The 13,362-nt window shown below is 41.4% G+C and overlaps 1 protein-coding gene across 1 annotated transcript in view; it reads right to left on the bottom strand.

The window, feature by feature from the left end:
- LOC117538102 (diacylglycerol kinase beta) overlaps positions 1-11,886 on the bottom strand; it is a gene marked incomplete in the record, with an annotated part of 134,000 nt that extends 122,114 nt beyond the window's left edge. Inside the window, 1 exon segment of the mRNA XM_034203635.1 lies at positions 11,630-11,886.
- Positions 11,887-13,362: the final 1,476 nt, after the last annotated feature.

Here is a 13,362-nt window from a genome sequence, read left to right as displayed (position 1 = left end):
GCCTGTGTTGTAGTACAGATAGTGAGAGGAGGGCGTGAATGGGTCAACAGAATAAAACAAAATGAAAAGCAGGCTGCTGTTTGTTTCCAACTAAAGCTTTTACTTAGGCATGACAACTACATATACCCATCTATCTCTCTACCATCTATACAGTTCCCTTTCCTTTACCATAGCACTAACATCATAAAACTGATTTGATGGTGTGCATACAAAATAAACTTGTTGGGGAGTAGACAAAGGGCTGCACGTAATTCCAATATACCATTAAATGCCTCTTTGTTTCCTGCGTCTTATACCTAATCGCTGCAATGCATCATGTCCACTGTGTGGTTCTCCTGTTGCATATTATACCTTCTTGCTACAAAACATATTCTCTTCTTAAGGACAGACGCGCATGTTGTGTATTTACTGCCTGTAAGGTGTACGGAGGGAATCAGCAGCCACAGTACAGGGGAAGAGGTCTCTCCAAATTAAAAGCTTTTACTCTGAGAAGTGCTTTGTTTTGGGACTAAATTATTCTCTCTGACAGTGGGAAACATTTCTGCCAGGGTGGATTTTATTTGATGTTTTGCTCCAGAGTTTCTTCCTGTCTGAGGTTTTCAGTGGGGGGGCTCCAAAGGGCAGGGGGGGGGGGTCAAAAGGCCAAAGACATCATTCAGGACAAATGTAGTGTCACAGAATGAACTGCAAGTGGGCACAGTTAACCTTAGGGGCTGCACTCTGGGATCCATCTTTACCCATACAAGGAGCGCTGCTGATCCCTTGTCAAGACACACAGCACCGAAACACACACACACATTTTCCCTGCCTCTTGTCCCAGACTATCTTCACCTCTCGCCCCTGTTATCAGAAAATCACTGTTTCCACTTTCATTTTAAATGTGATCTTTTCTTTCTTTCCGTCTGCAGAGAATGAATCATGGGAGTTTTTTCACAGCTTCAACGTCACATCTTCCTCACAACGTTAGTCATCGTCTGCCTACAGCAGGTGTTGTCGGAGCCATTTGGAGCTTTGGAATTCATGACGAGGATATGTAAAAGATGTAATTTGGGCTATGGTTAAAAGGATGATGTTTGAAATATATATATTACACATATATCTGGAACTGTTGAGCTTTTAAGTAAATACATTTTCATAACGGGCTTCCCCTGTTTTAGAGTCACTGATTCACGCTCAACCCGTAATGGAGTCTTAGGCCTATGCTTTTTGGGGTTATCCCTTACCTTAAGTGTGTTCTAAAGGTTTCTGTGCACGTAAATGTTCTGCAAAGGCTGAAATCTCAAAGTTCCCTTCAGAGAGAGTTTCTCTTTCCCTGAAACGCCTCCATTGGACTCCTTTGTTTACTCCTGGAACAAAGTGACATCACTATGTAACACTTGTACTTCTATTGGCTAGCGCTCCAACACATCATACGTGATAGGCTAAGGGGCGGGACATCTCTAAGCGGTTGCCCAATCACAACAGAGCTGGCCAGCTAACCAATCAGAGCAGACTGGGCTCTGGTTTCAGACAGAGGGTGAACAAGAGGTGCTGCAGCACAGACAGTGTGAGAAAAATAAAGAGCTTTTTGAACATTAAAGCATGGAGACATGTAGAGACACTACATACTGATATACACCTGAACATCAGCAGGAGAGGACTCTTTAAAGTAGAGACACTACATACTGATATACACCTGAACATCAGCAGGAGAGGACTCTTTAAAGTAGAGACACTACATACTGATATACACCTGAACATCAGCAGGAGAGGACTCTTTAAAGTAGAGACACTACATACTGATATACACCTGAACATCAGCAGGAGAGGACTCTTTAAAGTAGAGACACTACATACTGATATACACCTGAACATCAGCAGGAGAGGACTCTTTAAAGTAGAGACACTACATACTGATATACACCTGAACATCAGCAGGAGAGGACTCTTTAAAGTAGAGACACTACATACTGATATACACCTGAACATCAGCAGGAGAGGACTCTTTAAAGTAGAGACACTACATACTGATATACACCTGAACATCAGCAGGAGAGGACTCTTTAAAGTAGAGACACTACATACTGATATACACCTGAACATCAGCAGGAGAGGACTCTTTAAAGTAGAGACACTACATACTGATATACACCTGAACATCAGCAGGAGAGGACTCTTTAAAGTAGAGACACTACATACTGATATACACCTGAACATCAGCAGGAGAGGACTCTTTAAAGTAGAGACACTACATACTGATATACACCTGAACATCAGCAGGAGAGGACTCTTTAAAGTAGAGACACTACATACTGATATACACCTGAACATCAGCAGGAGAGGACTCTTTAAAGTAGAGACACTACATACTGATATACACCTGAACATCAGCAGGAGAGGACTCTTTAAAGTAGAGACACCACATACTGATATACACCTGAACATCAGCAGGAGAGGACTCTTTAAAGTAGAGACACTACATACTGATATACACCTGAACATCATGAGGAGAGGACTCTTTAAAGTAGAGACACTACATACTGATATACATCTGAACATCAGCAGGAGAGGACTCTTTAAAGTAGAGACACTACATACTGATATACACCTGAACATCAGCAGGAGAGGACTCTTTAAAGTAGAGACACTACATACTGATATACATCTGAACATCAGCAGGAGAGGACTCTTTAAAGTAGAGACACTACATACTGATATACACCTGAACATCAAGCAGGAGAGGACTCTTTAAAGTAGAGACACTACATACTGATATACACCTGAACATAAGCAGGAGAGGACTCTTTAAAGTAGAGACACTACATACTGATATACACCTGAACATCAGCAGGAGAGGACTCTTTAAAGTAGAGACACTACATACTGATATACATCTGAACATCAGCAGGAGAGGACTCTTTAAAGTAGAGACACTACATACTGATATACACCTGAACATCAAGCAGGAGAGGACTCTTTAAAGTAGAGACACTACATACTGATATACACCTGAACATCAGCAGGAGAGGACTCTTTAAAGTAGAGACACTACATACTGATATACACCTGAACATCAGCAGGAGAGGACTCTTTAAAGTAGAGACACTACATACTGATATACACCTGAACATCATCAGGAGAGGACTCTTTAAAGTAGAGACTCTACATACTGATATACACCTGAACATCAGCAGGAGAGGACTCTTTAAAGTAGAGACACTACATACTGATATACACCTGAACATCAGCAGGAGAGGACTCTTTAAAGTAGAGACACTACATACTGATATACACCTGAACATCAGCAGGAGAGGACTCTTTAAAGTAGAGACACTACATACTGATATACACCTGAACATCAGCAGGAGAGGACTCTTTAAAGTAGAGACACTACATACTGATATACACCTGAACATCAGCAGGAGAGGACTCTTTAAAGTAGAGACACTACATACTGATATACACCTGAACATCAGCAGGAGAGGACTCTTTAAAGTAGAGACACTACATACTGATATACACCTGAACATCAGCAGGAGAGGACTCTTTAAAGTAGAGACACTACATACTGATATACACCTGAACATCAGCAGGAGAGGACTCTTTAAAGTAGAGACACTACATACTGATATACACCTGAACATCAGCAGGAGAGGACTCTTTAAAGTAGAGACACTACATACTGATATACACCTGAACATCAGCAGGAGAGGACTCTTTAAAGTAGAGACACTACATACTGATATATACCTGAACATCAGCAGGAGAGGACTCTTTAAAGTAGAGACACTACATACTGATATACACCTGAACATCAGCAGGAGAGGACTCTTTAAAGTAGAGACACTACATACTGATATACACCTGAACATCAGCAGGAGAGGACTCTTTAAAGTAGAGACACTACATACTGATATACACCTGAACATCAGCAGGAGAGGACTCTTTAAAGTAGAGACACTACATACTGATATACACCTGAACATCAGCAGGAGAGGACTCTTTAAAGTAGAGACACTACATACTGATATACACCTGAACATCAGCAGGAGAGGACTCTTTAAAGTAGAGACACTACATACTGATATACACCTGAACATCAGCAGGAGAGGACTCTTTAAAGTAGAGACACCACATACTGATATACACCTGAACATCAGCAGGAGAGGACTCTTTAAAGTAGAGACACTACATACTGATATACACCTGAACATCATGAGGAGAGGACTCTTTAAAGTAGAGACACTACATACTGATATACATCTGAACATCAGCAGGAGAGGACTCTTTAAAGTAGAGACACTACATACTGATATACACCTGAACATCAGCAGGAGAGGACTCTTTAAAGTAGAGACACTACATACTGATATACATCTGAACATCAGCAGGAGAGGACTCTTTAAAGTATAGACACTACATACTGATATACACCTGAACATCAAGCAGGAGAGGACTCTTTAAAGTAGAGACACTACATACTGATATACACCTGAACATAAGCAGGAGAGGACTCTTTAAAGTAGAGACACTACATACTGATATACACCTGAACATCAGCAGGAGAGGACTCTTTAAAGTAGAGACACTACATACTGATATACATCTGAACATCAGCAGGAGAGGACTCTTTAAAGTAGAGACACTACATACTGATATACACCTGAACATCAAGCAGGAGAGGACTCTTTAAAGTAGAGACACTACATACTGATATACACCTGAACATCAGCAGGAGAGGACTCTTTAAAGTAGAGACACTACATACTGATATACACCTGAACATCAGCAGGAGAGGACTCTTTAAAGTAGAGACACTACATACTGATATACACCTGAACATCATCAGGAGAGGACTCTTTAAAGTAGAGACTCTACATACTGATATACACCTGAACATCAGCAGGAGAGGACTCTTTAAAGTAGAGACACTACATACTGATATACACCTGAACATCAGCAGGAGAGGACTCTTTAAAGTAGAGACACTACATACTGATATACACCTGAACATCAGCAGGAGAGGACTCTTTAAAGTAGAGACACTACATACTGATATACACCTGAACATCAGCAGGAGAGGACTCTTTAAAGTAGAGACACTACATACTGATATACACCTGAACATCAGCAGGAGAGGACTCTTTAAAGTAGAGACACTACATACTGATATACACCTGAACATCAGCAGGAGAGGACTCTTTAAAGTAGAGACACTACATACTGATATACACCTGAACATCAGCAGGAGAGGACTCTTTAAAGTAGAGACACTACATACTGATATACACCTGAACATCAGCAGGAGAGGACTCTTTAAAGTAGAGACACTACATACTGATATACACCTGAACATCAGCAGGAGAGGACTCTTTAAAGTAGAGACACTACATACTGATATACACCTGAACATCAGCATAATAAAGCAGAAGATTAGCCACAACTGTATGGAAAATAAATGAAAGTGTGATCTGCTTGTAACACCTGTAGCTCCCTGTACATTCACGCTATGGGACAAATGTTGTGGATTGACATGTGATGTTCTGCACTGCAGGCCGGACTCACATGCTGTCTAACCTACAGGGGATGTAGCCTCACAAATACCACAAGTATTTATGGACTGCCTGGGTGTCATGGCAACTGGGGGATTGTGTGTAAAAAAACACAGAGGGGAATGGAAAGGCCATACTACCCACAACCACTGATTGCACTGTGTTTGAAGGGGGATGCCAACTGACTGACATACAAAGTGTTGTTGTGGTGGAAGAAGTACTGTATAGATATTTTAGTTAAGGAAAAGTGGCAATACTTCATTGTAAAAATGCCCCACCACCAAACCACTGGAAGACCTCTACTGCCAACTTCCAATACCAGGGTTGCCAACTCTCACGCATCTGGCGTGTGACACACGCTTTCACTCTCAATCTCACGCTCTCACGCTGCCCAAACTATTCTCACGCCAAAAACAAGATGAACCGGCGATCGTTTTTGGTTGGTTATTTACAATGTTGAGTTGACAGCTGCTCAAGTTGTCAATCCGCTCCCTCCCCGCCCCCACCACTCTTAACAACGTTAACAGACAGCAGAGCAGTGGGAGCCGGTAGGTCAATCCCCGACCTGTATGCGCAGATCTAAGGTCCAGTAGAAATGATAAGTAAAAGTCTGGTGCTTATTGTTCTACTATAGGCCAAAATAGAGTCAAAGAGTATATGAGAGTGAGAGTGTGTTAATTAATATATTTGGCAGTTTGGAGTAAGTCTGTAGATTTGTTTGTGTGTGTGTGTCATGTATAGGCCTCTCACGATAATTAATTTTGTTGGATACATTTTCCCGGGAATTATTGCGATAAACGATAATATTGTCGGCACCGTTGTATGACCATGTTAGACCACTGACATAATGATAATATATAATAATAATTCAAGTACATCCTTTCAAACTGCTAGTCACATCCTCATGTAAATGGAAATGTATCGAGTTCATTTTTATTTATCGTACGATAAGTCAATTAATTGCTTATCACGACAGGCACACAATAAAACAGTGGAAATAAACACGTGTTTGACTTTCATTAGTGAATGAAACTGTGTGTCCTTTATAGTCTGTGTCCAATATTGTGTATTTGTATATATTGTATATATATCATATATATGCTAAGGTCCCGCTGCTGACACGATAGCAGTCATTTAGTGCGCATATGTGTAATTAAACCCATGATATCAAAATCTCACTCCAGCCAGGTACCCAAAGTTGGCAACCCTGCCAATACAACGGCTCAAAGTGTCTTTAAATGTGGGACATTTTATGCAAAACTGTTAAAAACCCCGAACTGATGACCTAATTTTCTTTGAAAGCCATCTTAAAAACTCTTAAGTTACATTCCAGTGAAGGTATGTCATAATACAACTGCAGGCCTGTTGTGAGACAAACAAGAGCACTGCAGTGGGTCTTGTGTGCAGGATATATTCAATTGGAGGCGTTAGACCTGTCTGAGAGCTACGGAATGAACTCTATTCAGATACCAGGTTGGCCTAAATGCATGCTGTCACCTACAGGCCTCTTTTTCGAGCCATACAGGCCATTGGGAATACCGGGAGCTTTCCAGGTGGGCCGGTACCGAAGTGGGCCGGTCGGACAATTCACTAGCACCCCCCCCTTCTTTGACAATTGACTACTAGCGGTACTGAGTTGGGCCGGTCGAGTTTCCCGGGCTGATTTTTAGTCCCAGTCCGCCCCTGCTACGAGCACATGCTATCATGCAACAGGAAACCGTTACCCAGTATTTCCCGTCTGTCCAAACAATACTCCATTTTAACTTTTTAATTGCATTGCCAGGCTTGCTTGTTTGTTGATTTCATTCAGTTACAGTGCATCCAGAAAAAAGGTTTAGTTTTGAAATGCTTCGTGTGCATTTTTTACACGTAGGCTACTGAGTGATTACATACATGCACATTATTCATATAGCAATTAGTTCCGATTTAGAATTAAAAAAAGACGTGAAAATCTCAATATATGTCTTTCAAGGCTTATGAATTTCCACCTGGAGTTTGTACATTTTCCAGTCAAGTTTTCAGCTGTAAAAAAGTGCCTCGTCGTTAAGTCTTTACTTCACATATTCATCGAGTCACGAGACCCTAACTAATTGCTTCCAAGAGCTTGACAGGAGTGTTTGTGAAAATAAAAATAAAGGAGCAGCTACTGGGATGAACACATCGCAAATAAATCAAACTGTTGGATCCAGTGCTTAATACTGATTATGCACAACACGGGTCAATTGAATTAGAAGGACAAATCAAAAGATGTTACTGGTTCACGTCTTAATAGAAAAATATGATTACTTTTGTTTTTCACTTTCAACTTAGTAGAGAATCACATAATTCAGTATTTTTAGCTAGTAGCTTTTATGTTTTGAAAGCGTCTAAATATATATATATTTTTTGTGTATAATGACGGTGGGAAAACAGCATAAAAGCGATGGTAGTGATGAATCTGCACAGATTTATCACCTAATCTGCAGCTCCTCCATGCTTTACTGAGCTTTATAGCAGCCTCAGCTCGATGTTCAGTGTCAGGTCTTTAAATGTATTGTTTTGGTTTACTTTCATGGAGAGAATTTGGACTACAGCAGACACAGTTTTCACTGTAATCATCCTGCTCAATGGCAAACAGCAGCTAAAGAGACAGATATTACCTTCTGGAGTTAATAGACAACACACTCAAGGCATTTTATTAGTTTATGACATCATGTAATAAACAGCAGTTATAGCAGAGGTTTTAAAGTGTAAGACTGGGGTCTTCACAAAAAAAGTTTACTAGTATTTGGACAATTTCATTTCATTTCAAACCTTTATTTACCCAGGTGTATTTGACATCCCATTGAGATCATTGATCTCTTTTTCAAGGGAGACCTGATCAAGTAGGTTCCACATGAAACATAAACAGAACAACAGAAAGGACTATATACATTCCTTGATGCTAATGGAATAATGATTATGTTATTTGAATCCATAGACTCAATAATTGAGCCAGGTAAACCTCATGATACCGTTTGACCTAACATACGACTACATCAAATACTTAGTCTTAAGCCCCGGACACACCAAGCAGATTTTGGCCGTCGATGGATGTCAGGCCGACGATGAGCGTCCTGTCGCCCTACTCAGATTGGTGTGTCCCGCACCGTCGGGTCTTTTCGGCCGTGCCGACACCTTTTTGGCCGATTGCCTACCGACTCTACATGTCGAATCGGTAGGCAATCGGCCAATGGCTGTCGGTCAAATAAATCACTCTGATTGGCTGTTCAGCTTAGCGAATCAGTGCATGAGAAGCGAAACGGAAGTGAGGGACCCAAACAAACGATTAAGAAGGCAAATCTGAGATTTCATTGAACTCTCGACTCAGGTTCGGGAAAGCCCCGTGAGCTTCTCGCTGTAGAGTGACAATGGAACGCACACGCTATTCGTTGTTTGTTTATATCACGCAGTCTGTTCTTCTTCTCTCGGTTATCACGCAGTCTGTCTTCCGGTTGTTGCCTCTTTTGAATGGCGAATACACACTACCGCCACCTGCTGGTAAGGAGAGTTATTGCCAGTCACGCATGCGCAGTTCGTTCGTACGTGCTTCTTGGCCGTCGGCTGAAGTCTTTGCGGTGTGTTCCAGTGCGACACATGGCCAAGACGCAGGAGAACGCGAGGCGACACAACAGTCGGGGGTCTGTCTGTGTCAGTTCTTAGGTGTCAGCTTGGTGTGTCCCTATACCTTTTAAAGACGACAAAAATGATGCTCCTTTTCAGGTCCATCTTTGTATGTAGTGTCTCTACTGTGACATGTCTCCATGCTTTTATGTCAAAAAGCTCTTTATTTTTCTCATACCTCCTGTGCTGCAGCACCTCTTTTTACAGAATCTCTGTGGATGTTAGCCTTTGCAGACCATTTACATGCACTAAAACCTATTAAACAAACCACAAGAAAGGGAAAACCCCAAAAAACACAATAGGGCGTCTTTAAAACAGTTATTGATTAAGGTGGAATAAACTGAGCTCTATTTAACTAAACAAAATATTCCTTGTGATATCTATGTAATATGTTTAACTTCCACTGAAACTAAGAAGGCCTGCTAGGAGTATTACCATTTGGTTTGACTTCTTAAATACCCTTTATTCATCTGGGTGAAACGAACACGACTAAAACACTCATAAAGATGCTCTGTTGTAACATCCCCATACAGTTGCTTAATAATAAGCGAACCCTATATCATCATGTCTTGGATTTCATCAAATCTGTTGCTTCTTCAAACTCATTCATTTTAGCATAAACTAGGCCCACAAAACGTCCATCTATAACGTTTAATGACTCATAAACTTTAACATCATTTTCTGTGTGATTGATCAGCCTGTCAGTATTATTTATACCTGGAAGTAAAACAGTGAGAAAAACACGCTTTCAGTCACCTGCGAGGGGAGCTGCTATCCCAGAAGCTTCAGTAATCACTCAAAGATTCATGCTCAAAACACATCTATTATTTAGTTTATAGTGATGAACAGGGCTGTTATTTAAATGTTGCTTTAAGGTAAAAGACACAACAGATGCTTAATTTGTCTAACAGTGTATTTTCTTTTAAAAAAGCTCCAAAAACAGGTGTTGCAAAACAAGTGTTTACTCTTTTAATGAGGTGAGTGCGGACATGATAAAAGGAATCGATTTGAGTGGGTCTGTGCATGCTCTTTCCTAATCACATAGATCCTTATTCAGACAGGCGATTGTTCACCTCTTAATCCATGTGATGAATTACTGCCTGATGGCAGGCGGATCATCATCATGAGGCTCCATCTCCATTGGACCTGCACTGACTCACCAGCTTGCAATCACACACGGATATACACTGTATCAAGTGCGTATTCTCTTGTGGGACTGAAGAGAACGTGAGCTGCATATCACAGCGCTGCTAAATGATCCTCTTCCCGTCACCCCTCTCTCTTCCTCCTCTCCCTGTATCCCCCCCTCTCTGTCGATTCTCTCTGTGCTCGCTTATTATCCTCGCAGTGGAGACTCAGGGCAGAGATCTCCTAATGTTTATCACCAACCAAGTGCACGCTGTCGGGGAATAAATAACCATGGCATTTGGTGATTGCTTGATGAGATGTAGTTAGACGTGTTGACGGCAGATGAATCACGAGAAGTCAGACAAAGCATCGCTCTCAGTGAAAAGGGAGGGACATTAACGCGTGCAACATATACTCAAAAATCTTTTAATTATAGTTCAATATAAAGTGGTAGCTGTGCAATTATAGCTAACGATATATATATCTTACTCCCAGAACTAAGGGCAGCAAAAGATTAGAAATAATCTGAAATAAAGATACACACTCTTGGTCTATTACTTTGGTTGGAAATGGTTTAATTAACAGCACTTGCTTCTGCAAAACGACGTCTTGTGACTCCCTAGCAAAGGTCACCTTAATGTGGTTTATTTTGAGTTCATTACATTAGCCTGGCAAGAAAAAAAGAGTCTTTATTGATTTATTTTCTCCAGAAAAGACTGCCCTGACCCTTCGAGGTGATTGGCACTGTCACTGGATACTAACTGATACAAGTACAGTATAGATCTTATGCTTGTGTTGAGGTAAAGACATTTAGTTTTTGAATCCCACCCAAACACACATCACATGCACTAACCCATACCAGACAAGTTGTGATATGTATCACCTAAAACCCACATCACAAGTGTAGTTTGGATTCAGTAACAAAGAGTGATTTAAAAAAGTTGATGGTGTGAAAAGGCGCAACATTTCAGGAAAGATGAGGGCGCTCTGAATGTACTTTAGTCTAGCAATGTGTTATTTTGTTTCTACTCCGTTTCTTCTTGCACTATATTTATTGTTTAATGTCTTATATACATTTATGTTGCATTGTTGTAGGAGGCTTGACTTAAGATGTCCATTGCCATAACTACACTGTAGCTACTGTGCACATGACATTAAAGCCTTTGAAATCTTTGAAAGGAACAAGGAGTGAAATGTGTCAAATGAGAAGCAGCAGAAGTGGAGCAGAGCGATCACACGTACAAAACACAACATGAACATCGACGCAAAACCGATCAAGACAGACATTTGACTACAGGAGGAGTAATCACAGAGAAAGTCTTCCTTACCTCTGGCTATTCCTGCTGCCGCTGCAGTCCATGTAACATCCCTGTTTGCCGGATCAAAGGAGAGCAAAGCGATCAGGATGTGGAGGGGAGCTGGTGTCTGGTTCCCTGTGAGCAGCAGCAGCCAAACGTCCTCAAACAAACACTCGGCACGACAGCAGAGGCACTGGAGCCTCGGCAGCAACATCCCTCCCATCCACCCTGAATTAATTAACCCTCCTCTTCCTCTCTCTGATTCTCTCTCCCTCTCTGCTTCCCCCCGTGTTCAGTTTCCTCTCGAGCCCTCTTCCTCCTTTCTGTGTCACTGATCAACAGATGAGTCTCTTCCTCCTCCGTGTACCCTTCTGCAGAGTTAAAGCTGTCTTTACTCTTTGGTTTTTCTCGCAGTGAACAAAGGAATCAGTGAACTGGGAAATTAACTCGAGATATTCTTATTTTTTAGCTTTCAATGCTTTAACTCCCAGAGAACTGCAACTCTTACTTCTTTAAACACTTAAATGGTTTCTGTATCCTTGGGTGTACAATCATTTAACAGGCTGTGGCCATCTTTAAAATGAGTGTAATATGAGTGTTTATGGATTTATTAACCATGTATAGTAACATTGGTGTAACTTGGGTATAATATGGGTGTGTTTTAATGTCTTAACATGGATGTAATAGGGGGTTTACTATGTCATACACACACACACACACACACACACACACACACAACACACACACACACACAACACACACACAACACACACACACAACACACACACACACACACACACACCACACACACACACACACACACACACACACACACACACACACACACACACACACACACACACACACACACACACACACACACACACACACACACACACACACACACACACACACACACACACCACACACACACACACACACACACACACACACACACACACACACACACACACACACACACACACACACACACACACACACACACACACACACACACACACACACACACACACACACACACACACACACACACACACACTTCAATATGTCGGCCTGTTGTTGTGCTGCCGGCTATTTCTGTAGTGAAGTCATTGATGGGAAAAGCCAGCAGCCATCTATTTGATTCCTCAAAGCTCCTCATGCACACTTGCAAGAAAAAAAATAATATGTTTACGTTCATACGTGTGGTGATTTGCCTCATTTCACAGACTTATAGGCTAATCGAGGCGGATCCCTGGAGAAATAAGAGTGTGCTTTATTTTTCTCCTCTCCCCTTGTTCTCACGGAGCCTTTGTCCATTTCAGGGAATGAAATGTCCTCACTGCTTTTCATGCTTTTGTATTTCTGTCAAAGAGAGCTCTAGAGATTGTCAAAAAAAGGAGAATCTAAGAGCAGAGGTTGTACTGTAAGCCCACAACCCAAAGATGGGGACAATCCTAACGATGGCAATGGGAATTCTGTGAAAAACCTTACAGGGCACAAACTAATCTTAAAACAGAAATTGGCTCTCCTGCTGCCGTGGGTCTCCAAAGTAGCTCAGAGGAATGTGATTGTGTTGAAGGAGAAAAACACAAATCGCTCCAAGTTTCTACCACTCCCCAAAGAATTCACTGATAACTTTAGAGCACTGGGTGGTTGGTGGGATTTTTTAGACAGAAGACGGAAGGAGGGGAAGCCTGTTGAATGTCAGCGATGGTGATGTCATTTGAATATCAGACACCAGACAGAAAGGGCTTAAACTG

This window comes from Gymnodraco acuticeps, unplaced genomic scaffold, assembly GCF_902827175.1.
Source record: "Gymnodraco acuticeps unplaced genomic scaffold, fGymAcu1.1, whole genome shotgun sequence".
Classification (NCBI taxonomy): domain Eukaryota; kingdom Metazoa; phylum Chordata; class Actinopteri; order Perciformes; family Bathydraconidae; genus Gymnodraco; species Gymnodraco acuticeps.
The sequence above is the reverse complement of the archived record's forward strand: the minus strand, read 5'-3'. Positions and strand labels throughout refer to the sequence as shown.